Here is a 14,385-nt window from a genome sequence, read left to right on the forward strand (position 1 = left end):
ATACAGTGTTACAAAACAGTCAGTCTTTAAATACAGTTAAGTGGACTTTTATATCATATAATATATATTATCAGCAAGTACAGGTTTTAAGCACACTTTTTCACAAGAGAAGGCAAGAAAATTGATTATAAATAATGTCATTCAACTAAAAAAAGTGTTGTGTAATTTGATGTTTTTTAGAATATAAGATGACAGGGAATGTTGTGTCAAGGTTCTCTCAAAGTTATGAACGAATGTTCTTGCAGTAACGTTCATTCACAGTTATCTGGTCTTTAATAATTTTCTCAAAATATTAGCACAAAAACATTATTTAATCATCGTTCATGGAACTTTTTTAAACGTTTAGACATATGACGTTTTTAAATGATGCTACTTGTTTCAGAACATCAAGAGAACGTTCAGAAGTAACGTTCCCATTAATAAAATGTTCCTTTAATGTTCACATAACCAAGAAATTTTTTTTTAAAACTGGATGTTCAGGGAACATTCAGAAAATATAGCTGCGAGCAGCAATTATCAGGTTTCGAGAAAAAAGTCGTTAAATCATGAGAACAAATTCGTAATTTAATGAATTTGTTCTCGTAATTTAACGACTTTTTTCTCATAATTTAATGACTTTATTCTCAACATTTTATCTCGGCTTTTTCTCGAAATTTAACGACATTTTTCTCATTATTTAACGAATTTGTTCTCGTAATTTAATGACTTTTTTCTCGTAATTTAATGACTTTATTCTCAACATTTTATCTTGCCTTTTTCTCGAAATTTAACGAGTTTTTTCTCTAAATTTAACAACTTTAATCTCAAGATGGTTTTATTTTTTTATTATTGCTTGGCCCTAATCCTCTTCCGTAAAGTAGTTATAGCCTTTTTCATGTTTTTTTTTCTTGTTATAGTGCCACCAAGCGGCCAGTCGCCAAGTTCTTTTTCACACGACCAAAGAATGAGCTTTTACACAGGTGTACCAAGTTTTGTAAAAATATCTCATTCCGTTGACGAACTATAGCCATTTTAGTAAAAATGGCTCCACCCACTTTGAACGTGTTGGCGTCCCTTAGTGACCGTGAATCAAAAGAACTACCAGCCGTCAAGTTTCAAGTGTCTACGACCCACGGTTTGGTCTGCCCGATCACTCTGAGGGGAGAATGCTGAAAATGTAACAATTACAGTAGAGCTATGCACTGTGTAAAATGTTGTTTATGCAAACATTTGTTCTGAAAAACTGAACATAATTTTTAGCAGTGTAAATGAAACAGAGTCTTCGAGTGTCACAGATGGAAAGGTGAGGAAGGGAACAAGGACATTCAGGGAGAGATCAGTGATGGCTAAATTGGGTCACATCCTGCATAAAGACATCGACATGATTTTCATTACGGCTGACTGAGTTCCAGAGCATCAGATCTCGTGTAGGATCACAGCTCTGAGAGATCACACAGAAGAGCCGCTGATGTAAGGAAACTTAGTCATTGTTATTTCCTCAACAGTGTTATTTTGAGTTTCTTTATCCGTCTGACTCACACTCAGATATACAGTAACGGGCCTACGCTCTCAAAACAGTGAGAAGAACACAAACGTTTAGTGAAACAGTCAGTGAAGTCGTGCTTGAAACAGACTGATTAGCGTGTGTTCATGCTAAAAATAAAGTCTGCTCTTAATGAGCATTACATCTGTAATTAGCCAAACTGTGTTTGACCGAAGCTGCACCTGTGCCTCTCGTGTGTGATGTACTGCGATCTTTCTATCTTCATGACTGACATGGCATGCTGAAAAATGAATATCCATCTGGCACGCAACATTTTATGTTCCTGTTTTTTAATGAGGAGGACGTCTTTTTCCTCCTGTCGTGAAGGAACTTCATATCAGTTATTTATTTAGCGGGTCTCGAGAGGGAGAGGAGGGACAGTAAATGACTTACAGTCTCTTTTGCTCGTTGCATCGACCTTGAATGATTCGCCTCGCTTGTTCGTTCTCACTAATTAGCCGGCGTTAGCGCTAACACCTTCCCTGAGATGCTGGCGAGTGACACCCTAAAGCAGATTAGATTTAGCCTAAGTGTGTTTGTTTTAATTCTCATAATAAGCTTCTGTGTAATCTCAGAGAGGCTAAAATGTGTTCAGAGCAACAGCTAGCCATCCTGAAAGTGATTTTATAAACACTGGGAAACCGAGCCTGTGGCGACATTTCTGTAAAATGATGTTACGTTGCTTTTTTTGCACATTTTGTGACACTTTCAAAGTGAGTGAGTGTTCATTTTTATTCAAAACAGACGAATGTGTATCGTTTTGCTAAACATCCGATCAGTGGCGCTAAAAGGTTAATGCTATATAACATTTCAAAATAATGTACCAAATGGTGTTAAAATAGTATTTTTTAACTTTAGCTAGTGTGTAATGTTGCTGTTTGATCATAAACAACATCTGCTAAGTTACGACACTCAGCGTTCAATGCAGAGGGAGATATTTTCTTTTACAGAAATTGCAACAAACGGCTGGTAGGGACTACAACGAGCTTCTTCCTGGGTTAGTGACATCACAAACCCTACAATTTACATAAACCCCGCCCCTGAGAACACAAAATAAAGGGGGCGGGGCCATGTTGGGCTGCGCCCCCTTTGTATGTTGTAAAGTATGTTCATTTGTGCACTCAATACTTGGTCGGCAGCACATATTACAGCAAATGACTTGCTCCTAGCACAAATCACAGCATCAGCGAAGTGTGGCATGGAAGTGATCAGCCTGTGGCACTGCTGAGCCTTCAGATCATCTGTATATTGTTGGATCGACTGTTTCTCATCTTTCTCTTGAAAATATCCCATAGATTCAGAGGTCAGGCATGTTGGCTGGCCAATAAAACACAGTAATATCACAGTCAGCAAACCACTTGGAAGTGGTTTTTGCACTGTGGGCAGGTGCTAAAGTCCTGCTGGAAAAGGAAATCAGCATCTCCATAAAGCTTGTCAGCAGATGGAAGCATAAAGTGCTCCAAAATCTCCTGGAAGATGGCTGCATTGACTTTGCACTTGATAAAACACAATGGACCAACACCAGCAGACGTCACGGCCCCCCAAATCATTACTGACTCCAGAAACTTCCCACTAGACTTCAAGCAGCTTGGATTCTGTGCATCTCCAGTCTTCCTTCAGACTCTAGGACCATGATTTCAACATGAAATGCAAAATTTACTTTTATCTGAAAGAGGACTTTCGACCACTGTTCACTGTCCAGTTCTTTTTCTCCTTAGCCCAGGTAAGATGCTTCTGACGTTGTTTCTGTTTCAGAAGTGGCTTGGTAGTTCTTTTCCTGAAGATGTCTGAGTGTGGTGGCTCTTGATGCTCTGACTCCGGGTTCATTTGACTCATTGTGAAGCTCTCCCAAGTGTCTGAATCGGCTTTACTTACAGTATTCTCAAGCTTGTGGTCATCCTTGGGCACATTTGCCTACCCAATTTCTTCCTTCTAGTCAACTTTGCATTTAATATGCTTTGATACATCACTCTGTAAACAGCCACCCCATTCAGTAATGACCATCTGTGACTTACTCTCTTTGTGGAGGGTGTGAATGATTGTCTCCTGGACCATTGCCAAGTCAGCAGTCTTCCCCATTAGTGTGGTTTCAAAGAACAAGAGATACCCGGAAATTATACTGTAGGGATGGTCATTTAATGAAACTCAAATGTAAATATTCTAATATTTTGAGATACTGGATTTTGGACTTTCATGAGCTGTACGCTCTAATCAACAAATTAAAAAAAAAAACTTTTGAAATGTTTTACTTTACATGTAGGGAATCTAGAATATATGAAAGTTTCATTTTTAAAAATAATTTACAATAACAAAATGAACTTTTTCATGATATTCTAATTATATGACCAGCACCTGTATCTTCTCCTCCCTCTTGCAGCATCTCTTCTCTTCTCTGATGATGAGGGCGGGGCAACCTGTCACTCACACGAGATCCACCAATAGCAAACCACAACCATCCAATCAATTCCCTACAGACAAACATCAAGCCCCGCCCTACATTTGTTCTTGTTTGAGAAGCATTTCAGTCAGATATACGGAATAATAGTGAAGAAACACTTTACTTTCCATAAAAAGTAACTAATTAACACAATATTGTAATGCATTACTTTTAAAAGTAACTTTCCCAAACACTGGTACCAGCTGAGCTGCTGAGCAAAGATCAGAAATGCTACGCAAATGAAGCTGTTTATGTGACTGTAAATGTATTACTTTACAAATCATGCACTGTGTTAAAAGTGTTTTGAGGTCATAACACAGTATTGTGCAGAAACTCTTTTAAAATAACGTCTCCAAAAACGTGTTTTCGCAGCGATGCAATAGAAGAGCCATTTTAGGTTTCTTAAAGAATCTTTCAGTGATCAGTTCTTAAAAGAACCATCAGTGTGAAGAACATTTAAATTTTCTAAAGAATGTTTTTCATCATAAAGAACCTTTTGTCCATGTTTCATGGATGTTGAACAAGAACAAGGAAAGCTGCTGTACAGGAACACAAGAGATCGTCTTCCAGCTCCTGTGCTGCTGTCCTCCCCGTGAGAATTAATCTGTGATTCTGAAGATGTGGTTTTGTGAGTGACTTTCATGAAATATTCATGAGTTTAGGTAGGTGAGCGTCGTTCAGAGGGAGATCACCAGGTAGAATGAATTACATTAGCATGGTTTCATACATGAGCAGCTGCATCACGGCTGTTTACAGCCATCTCTGTCGTCCGCACACTTCAAGGGCTTCCACTGTCAGCCGCTGTTTATTTATAAATAACATTCATGCTAGCGAGTGTGTGTGGAGGTGTGGAGTGTCACGGACCTCACATCCATGCTAATGAAGTCCGAGCCGGACGGCTGTGTATATCACTGGACGCTGTGGACAGATTTCATCTCGCTTGCTTCAGTTGGGAACACTGCATTATAATATGGACACTATTTTTATAGCACGGATTATACAGGCTTTAACTGCCAGACGTGAGCTTTTCCACCTTGCATGAAACACACACACACACACACACACACACACACACACACACACACACACACACACACACACACACACACAGATTTATCCCAGTTCTGTTGGCTGTCAGTCGTGTGGTCAGTCAGGGATGTGTTTGTCTTCACCCGAGAGTCTTTAATCAGTCCGTTTAGGATAATAGGGAATGATGAGGATGAGGAAATGGCCTGGCGTTTCAAAAAGACTCAATTTGTTAACACAGTTTGGGGTGCAAAAGTAAACACTGGGTTTCTCTGCGGGTTGTTGTTTCCTGTGTAGGCGGTCATTAGCAGGACTGCTTTATTTTGTGCATGTTAAATTTGTGTTGTTTCAGACCATTCAGTAGTTTGGGGTCGGCAAGATTTTCTAATGTTTCTGAAAGAAGTGTCTTCTGCTCACCGAAGCTGCATTTATTTGATCAAAACTACAGTAAAATAGAGAAATATTATTACAATATAAATCTGCTGTTTTCTATGTGAATATATAGTGAAGTGTAATTTATTCCTGTGATCAAAGCTGAATTTTCAGTGTCTTCAGTGTCACATGATCCTTCAGAAATTATTCTAATATGATGATTTGCTGCTCAAGAAACATTTATGATTATTATCAATATTGAAAACCATTATATTTTTGTGGAAACCATGATACATTTTATTTTTCAGAATTTTTTGATAAATAGAAAGTTGAAAAATACAGCATTTATTTGAAAAAGATTTTTTTTGTAACATTGACAGGTCCGTTTTGGTCCATTTAATGTGTTCTTGCTGAATAAAAGTATCAATTATTGTTTTGAGTGAGTAAAAATGGTAATTTTGCCTTTTTGCTCATAATTGTTTGCCTGCAGAGTATTGTTTATCCTCTAGTTTAGTTTATAGGAAGCTTCTTTTTTAATAGCGTTGGCGCCATTATCTTGGCATTTGGCAAAGGAACGTCTTTATGATTTAAAAGTCAATATGAACGTGCAACTTTAAAGTGAACACAATATAAATGCCATCAGATTTTGCTCCTCACTATTGCACTGCAAAGATGTTCTTCTTCAGTATTTCTGTCTTGTTTTGCAGCACAAATATCTAAACATTCATAAATCAAGATAAATTTACTGGAGAAGCAAAATGACTGAAGACATTAAGTCTTGTTTACTGAGAAAATTATCAAAATGAAGTGAGAACAAATAACTGTCTGGAGTCAGAAAAATCATCTTGTTTTCTCTTTGAATGAAGTTTATTTTTCTGACTTCACTGACAGATATTCGTTCTCACTTTTTTTTCAGTAAACAAGACTTAATATATTCAGCCGTTTTGCTTCTCCAGTAAATGTATCTTGATTTAAGAATTTTTAATGAAAAGCAAGACAAAAATACTAAAACTTGAATATGAATACGCAGGATTGGTTGCGTCGTCTGACAGGGCTGAAGCACTTTAGATGTAAAGCATCGCCGCCATAGCAAGCGAGAAGCGGTCATTTTTTCTTCCTCCTGTGACTTATGATCCATCGGCTGCTTCTATCCATATGCCATTCCTAAAACATTTTGTCTCTGCATCAGTCTCGGAGCTACACAAACTAAATGACAGCTTGCCATGAGAGAATCCTCCTGATCCAGATGCTGCTGAATCCCCACAGCCCAGTTCAGTCACTCCCAGAGAGAGAGAGAATACGGATGAGTATCAAACATGCTGCCGTGAGCAACAATAAGCCCTGAATTCCCTGCGGGGAGACTGTGAATTCTCGTTATTGTTGTATATGTCAGACTACACGTGCCTGCCGTTTGTTTCTGCAGGAGAGTAACAGGAAAGAGCCAGTGAAGATCAGTGTGAACGCTCAAAGGAACGAGTGAATGAACGCACTTCCTCAGGCTGGAAAAACTGCAGTCGTGTTTAAATCTGCACGAGTGAACACTAAACAAGACAACAGGGTAACTGCAGTGAATCCTGTCAGGTAAAGAGTCCATGTTATGTGTTTCTGGGCTCTACTAGTTTGAATGTTGATTATTCTCCTCATATTCTCCATTGTTCAGCTCCTCTCTTCCCAGTCTGTCAGTAACGCTCTGTTTAGTTCCTGTCTCTATGAAGCCCCTCCTTCTGAAAAGTTAAAATCCCCAGAGTTGCTCAGAGTACATATGCTCCCTCTCTAAATAGTGTTAAAGTTACAACTGACTCAATACGTCAGTCGTAGTTCTTGTGTTTCTCTTTTCTTCAGTGATTCTGCTTGTTAACAGTAGGCGTTCATCAGTAATGCACAATCATCACTTAATTATCTCATTAACTTTAACTCTACTTCGGTGTTATTTTAACTATTTAGAGAGGGACCATATGTGCTCTGAGCAGAACTGATTTAACTCTGGAGATTTTGCTGTGTGATTGGTCGGCTGGAGCAGTGTGTTGTGATTGGTGTTTGGGAAATGCCCCGCCCCTTACCATTACCGCCAGTTTCAACACACTACTAACTAACTCAACCAGGCCCCGCCCTTTATTCTGCGCATTAATTATTTAAATGAGGAATATTGTGAAGAGAACTCAAGATGGAGGCGTTTCAGGAGTTCACAAGCAGCAACATTTCTTCACTTGTCACCATTTTAGCTGGCCAGAATATTGCTTGTTTCTCTTTATCGCACTTGTTTAGGACATGGATTCAGAGGAGCTGACTCTAAAAATCTGTCAGCCCAGAGATCTTCAGTACAGAATACATAAGTCTGTTTTCTGATTAACATGCTGTAATTTCTGCCCTAAAGTTGCATGGACATGAATCTCCTACAGTGTTGGAGAAAGATGAAATAAATACATCTCTCTTAATAATTCCCAGACTCCATAGGGAATGTGGAGTTATTAGATCTTATTGCATTGGAAAGCACCATCTGATTGGATATGCAGCACACTCTTATCTCAGCGTACGCCCGAAAACAAACTCTCTTCAAACTGAGATGTTCAGGCGAGACGGGGCAAAACTTTCTGCGTGTTTGTTGGTCTCGCTGCCCTCTCTGTGAACCCGAACAGCATCAATGCCTCCTCCGGTGGAAGAACAAGAGGGAGGGATCGTCTGAGAGCCGAGGCGAGAGAAGATGAGAAATAATCTCATATAGCTTGAAATCTCTTTGGATGTGTTGAAGTCTGTGTCTGTGTCTGGTTAAAAATATATTAAAGAGTGATGGTGCGGCTCTGAGCTGTGTCAGAGAGATAGAGCCCGTCGCTCCAGCGCCGTGATTAGCGTGTCATGAGCGTGTGAAGAAACTCGGATGACACCGACACATCTGTTTATGAGTCTTGGGTGGAGATCAAACATGAATCACATGTGCTTACACAGGTCTAACAGCTGCTTGTTCTCATGCACGACACAAAACTAATGCTGACGTTCACTCAAACCCTGATTTTACTCTTCCAGCAGGTGATCAGTGGCTTTATTATGATGTCTTCATTTGTGTTCTGAAGATGAACGAAGGTCTTACGGGTGTGGAACGAGAGCGATTAATGACAGAAATATCATTTTTGGCTGAACTGTTCCTTTAAATTCTGGATGTTGCCCATCTCTGTATGTCGAGGACCCATAATGTTCGCAGCACATGTCAAAATCTTGTCAGTATGATGTTGGAAGTGTCTTCTAGTGTAATGGTGGTTGTTCTGACCTCATGTGAGAAGCGAGTCCTGCTGGAGTGATGGAGAACTGCCGGCCTACTGAGCCAGCTCTAAAAGACTTTCATTAGTCCCACTTTCCCATGAGGAGGGTTTGGGATAATTACCAATTAGAGCAGCCATCAGTGTGTGTGTGTGTGTGAGAGTCTGGTTTCCACTCAGTGCAGACAGCCGTATAGGTCTGTGTGTTAAATATGGAAAAGACTTTAATCTAATGCTTGAGTCACTCTCTGCAATTGCTTGTCAGTTTTGTCAGCTAATTATAAAGTATCCACATTGTGTGCAGATTTGTCTTCTGTTCCTCCACCTCAATCCCCCTCCTGTCCCGTACCTCGACTCTTTTTCTCCGCTCGGCACGTCTTGTCTTTTTGAAGAGTCTGTGTGTGGATCCGGCGCTCGCAGAGGGAGTGTGTTCTCGTGGTCTCGCTCCGTCCCTCGCCGCACGACTCCACGATGCTCTTCTGATGTTAAACGTTCACTTCTCACGCTGCGCTTCAACAGAGGAGACGATTCTTACAGTGTGAAATATCATCCGGACTTCTACAAATGTTAGATGAACCTTCATAAGTGAACATCTCAGCTGAAGTAGTTTTGAATGTGGGAAAATTCCAACTGCATTTTTGTTGCTCAAATCGAGCATCTTCATCCCCTTCATGAAGCCGTTTTACTCACTTTAAGGAAGTAAATGTATGCCTGACTGTAACTGCAAATATTTAAAGCCAATAAAAAGGGAAGTAGATTTGCCGTTTATAATCGCACAGCCCCGGGCCTGTATTCTCCTCTTCATCTCACAGACCTAGAAGTCATTTATTTAAGCATTTAAATATTTCTCTGTTTCTCTCGTACAAGTGCAGCTACTAGTGAAAAATATTTATTATATAAAGATGTATATATTATACAGTTGCAAGAAAACGTATGTGAACCACTTGCAGAAAATGTGAATACTGTTAACAAAATAAGGGAAATAATACAAAATGCATGTTATTTTTATTTAGTACACTCTAAAAAATGTTTGGTTAAAAACAACCCGAGTTGGGTTGAAAATGGACAAACCCAGCAATTGGGTTGTTTTAACCCAGTGGTTGGGTTAAATGTTTGCCCAACCTGCTAGGTAGTTTTATTTAACCCAACTACTGATTAAAAATGACTATATGTCTGGCTTAAAATGAATCCAAGATATGTGAGAAATTAAAAATCAGACACATAATTACTGGAGGCAACAATAATAATCAAAAGGTGAACATTTATTAATAAGCAATTTAATAAATGTTTATTGTTTATTATTCATTATCTTATTAATAAATGCTCATTTATTAAACATATTAATAAATGTTAATTTCCAGCATATTTTGGGTTCATTTTAAGCAAGCAATACAGCAATTTTTAAACAACAGAGTTAAATAAAACTACCCAGCAGGTTGGGCAAACAGTGCTGGGTTTGTCCATTTTCAATTGGGTTGTTTTTAACCTAGCATTTTTTAGAGTGTACTGTCCCGAGTAAGATATTTTACACAAAAGATATGTACACATAAAAAATAGCAGAATTTATTAAAATAACCCCATTCATAAGTATGTAAAGCATTGATTCTCAATACTGTGTGTGGTCACCTGATGATCCACGACTGTTTTTATGTTTTGTGATGGTTGTTCATGAGTCTCTTGTTTGTCCTGAGCAGTTAAACTGAGCTCTGTTCTTCAGAAAAATCCTCCAGCTCCTGCAGATTCATCAGTTTTGCAGCATTTCTGCATATTTGAACCCTTTCCAGCAGTGACTGAATGATTTTGAGATTCATCTTTTCACACTGAGGAAAACTGAGGGACTCAAACTCAACTATTAAAAAAGGTTCAATCATTCACTGATGCTCCAGAAGGAAACAAAATGCACTGAGAGCCGGGGGGTGAAAACTTTTGAACAGGATGAAGATGTCACAATTTTTCTTATTTTGCTTGAATATCATTTTTTTTTCATTTGGTACTTCCCTTCGGAACCAACAGAAGATTCTTGCATGTTTCCCGGAAAACAGATTAAATACAATTTACTTCAAATTCCAAAAGTTTTCACCCCCCGACTCTTAATGTGTCGTGTTTCCTTCTGGAGCATCAGTGAATGATTGAACCTTTTTTAATAGTTGAGTTTGAGTCCCTCAGTTGTCCTCAGTGTGAAAAGATGAATCTCAAAATCATTCAGTCACTGCTGGAAAGGGTTCAAATATGCAGAAATGCTGCAAAACTGATGAATCTGCAGGAGCTGGAGGATTTTTCTGAAGAACAGAGCTCAGTTTAACTGCTCAGGACAAACAAGAGACTCATGAACAACCATCACAAAACACACAAACAGTCGTGGATCATCAGGTAACCACACACAGTATTGAGAATCAATGCTTCACATACTTATGAATGGGGTTATTTTAATAAATTCAGCTATTTTTTATGTATACATATCTTTTGTGTAAAATATCTTACTCAGGACAGTACTAAATAAAAATAACATGCATTTTATATGATCTCTCTTATTTTGTTAGAATTTTGCACATTTTCACAGATTCTGCAAGTGGTCCACATACTTTTTCTTGCAACTGTATAAATACAGTATAGAAACAGGCAGATGTGCGCTTCACACCCTTCAGACTGCCGCTCACTCTGGAACAGACTTCACCACACGAGTCTGTGAAAGATGGGAATGAGGTCGGAGGTGTGGATCGCTGCTGGGAGTGACTGATGGACAGGTGGAGCTCTCTTTTGAATGTTGAATACTGCTCCTCCTGGAAAGAGAGCATCATGCCGCATTGTGAGGAGAGGTTGACGGCTTTGCCTCCACCTCTCGTTTCTCTCTCTCATCTCTCATATGTTGACAAAGATGCCTGAGAAGGGGATGAGGTGTCAGAGATGTTTCTGAGATCAGAGGAGGAGTGTGAGTAGAAGCAGGCTTGAGTAACTCATGTACAGCAGAGGAAAGCAGAAGCCCTGCAGATTTTGTCCATCTCTACACCTCTCACAAATGGAACCCTAAACCCCGGCCATCTTCCTCCGAGTCTGCACTTTAGTGACGTAATGCTGCTTCAGGGAGAAGTCTGTTGCGGCTCGGCAAATGACAAATGGGACGCCACGAGTGCGCTTGAAGTGTGTCGTTTGGGACGGGGCCTGTCTGTCGTTTTGTGTTCTTCACTCCAGGGCAAAATTCAGAGTTTTAGCATCGAACCGTTCCCTCGTGATGTCAATTTGTAGGCCAACGGGGAAGGCTAATTTACCATGGATTCCCTCTGGAATCCCTAATGGATTTTTTGGAATAGCGGTTTTCAATTTATGAGCAGAATGAGGTCTGTGCTGAGCTTTACATGACGAGGCTTTTATATTTAGTCTTAATACACCTCAAACGTGAATCAGCTGAATTAAAATAAGGAATAATTACAGAATAATTAACAGTTTCAGAATTCATGTTTAGGTGTGATTAAAGGGTTAGTTCACCCAAAAATGAAAATAATGTCATTAATTACTCACCCTCATGTCGTTCCACACCCGTAAGACCTTCGTTCATCATCAGAACACAAATGAAGATATTTTTGATGAAATCCGATGGCTCAGTGAGGCCTGAGCAATGACATTTCCTCTCTCAGGATCCATTAATGTACTAAAAACATATTTAAATCAGTTCATGTGAGTACAGTGGTTCAATATTAATATTATAAAGCCATCAGAATATTTTTGGTGCGCCAAAAAAACAAAATAACGACTTATATAGTGATGGCCGATTTCAAAACACTGCTCCAGGAAGCTTCGGAGCGTTATGAATCTTTTGTGTTTTAACTGTAATTTAAGTTGTAGATTCTCTTTAATATAAACCACAAATCTTATTTTACTAAACCAAAAGTCATATGTAAAAATAAATAAATAAATAAAAGTAAATAAATGTATTTCTGGAATGTAAATTAAATAAATTCAACAGTCACAACAGTTTTTAATATTTTTATTAACTTTTGTGGCATAACATAAATAGTTATTTATATTTTTATAGATTTTTAAAATAATATTATTATTTATATTAGTTATTATAATTATTTTTTGATATGTAAGGCTGTGATTTAAATATTTTTTCTTTCTAAATGGCGTGAAATATTATCATTTAATGATTGTGAGAGTGCTGCATATATGATAATCTTGAGTAATTCATCTTTTCACTCTTTAAACTGTACTGCAGGTATATGAATTAATTTGAATTTCATTGTTTCATTCTCATTTTAATTGCAGATATGATCCTCAGTTTATTTCATGTAAAGTCATAAACAGTGTGTTTCTGTGGATCTCGTGCGCTGCTCTCCTCCTCACGCTCCTGCTGTTTCTTTACAGTTTTTCTCTCCCTCAACCTTTACACATCATCATGTCCACATTACTGCTAATAAGTTAATTAGAATATACCGAGAGCAGTGAGTAATTGCAGGTTGCTCTATACGGTTTTAATGACATATTATATAGATGTTGTTTATTACTACAGTAGTAATTAAGTGTGTGGTTGTTGTGTACTTGAACTACTTAGATAATTAACTTAGAGATCCTAATGTGATCCCACATTTTTATTCAGAACATTTAAAATAATTAAAAAAGCTCTAAATTTACCAAAATACACAAGCTTGATTGCTTTAGAACCGGCATCTAACTGTGAATCATTAAGATAACCTGCACATTTCAACCCTCGAGATCATTCATTTCTCAGATTTGTGAAGGACAGTTGTGAGAAAATTAAGAGTAAAGAGCATTTCTGAAGAAGAAAAACACACAAATCACGTGTTAAGAAACGTTAGTTCTCCCAGATGTTGTAAATACTGACTCGTGTGTTTACAGCGCTGTCTGTGTGTGTGAGGATCAGTCGTCTGTCTGCTGTCTGTCATCGTGATGATGATGATGATGATGGAGACACTTTCTTCTGTCATCATCATCATCTCTCTCTCTCCAGATTGAGTGTGACGTCAAACAGCACAGAAAAGGTGGTCTAAATATATGCCACGTTCTCTCTGACATGGCATTGGGGAATTTTTCTCATTACCAGATCAAGACGAGATTACAGAGATTACAGCCGCTTCAGATTAGACTATTCCGGATCATCTCATCCTCCTCTCTGTTTACTTCCAAACTTTACATCTAAACCAAACCCGGTCCGCATTCCGACCCCTTCTTCCTCGGGTCGCTCCTTCTCCCGAGATAATGACGAATTAGCTTTAAGTCTTGCAGACACAAGATTGAATCAGGCTCCCAAAAAGCAGGGCACGGGAAGAAGAGAAAATAATTAGATTTTTGACTTTGTGTTGCTCTGGAGAGTTATACAATTTCTCATTCGATTAATCCCGGATTTAATTCAATCTGGAGTTGCCTGAAATAGCCCTGGTGCCTGACCTGCTGTTTCAGCCTTTAATCACGGCAACACCTGGCATCATCATCGTCATCATCATCATCATCATCCCGCCGGAGCTTCACTGCACACGGACGCGCTTTCATATGCTGAAAGAACTGTAACATTTGTGCAGTAGAGTTGTTAAATATATAAATAAAATATATATATAGAAACATTTACTATTGCCCTGTACACAGATGGACTTTCGTAGCCTGTTGAAAGTGATTTTGAAAAATAAACCAAACTTGAGAAATATTCACTGGAGTTAAAGGGTGTGACAACTAGCCCCGGTGTGAGTTATTAGTTAAAATATTTCTGTATGTAAAATATATCAAATGTTGGATGTCTATACAGCTCCTTCTTGATGCACACATCT

The sequence above is a fragment of the Chanodichthys erythropterus genome, chromosome 15 (genome assembly GCF_024489055.1).
Source record: "Chanodichthys erythropterus isolate Z2021 chromosome 15, ASM2448905v1, whole genome shotgun sequence".
NCBI lineage: Eukaryota > Metazoa > Chordata > Actinopteri > Cypriniformes > Xenocyprididae > Chanodichthys > Chanodichthys erythropterus.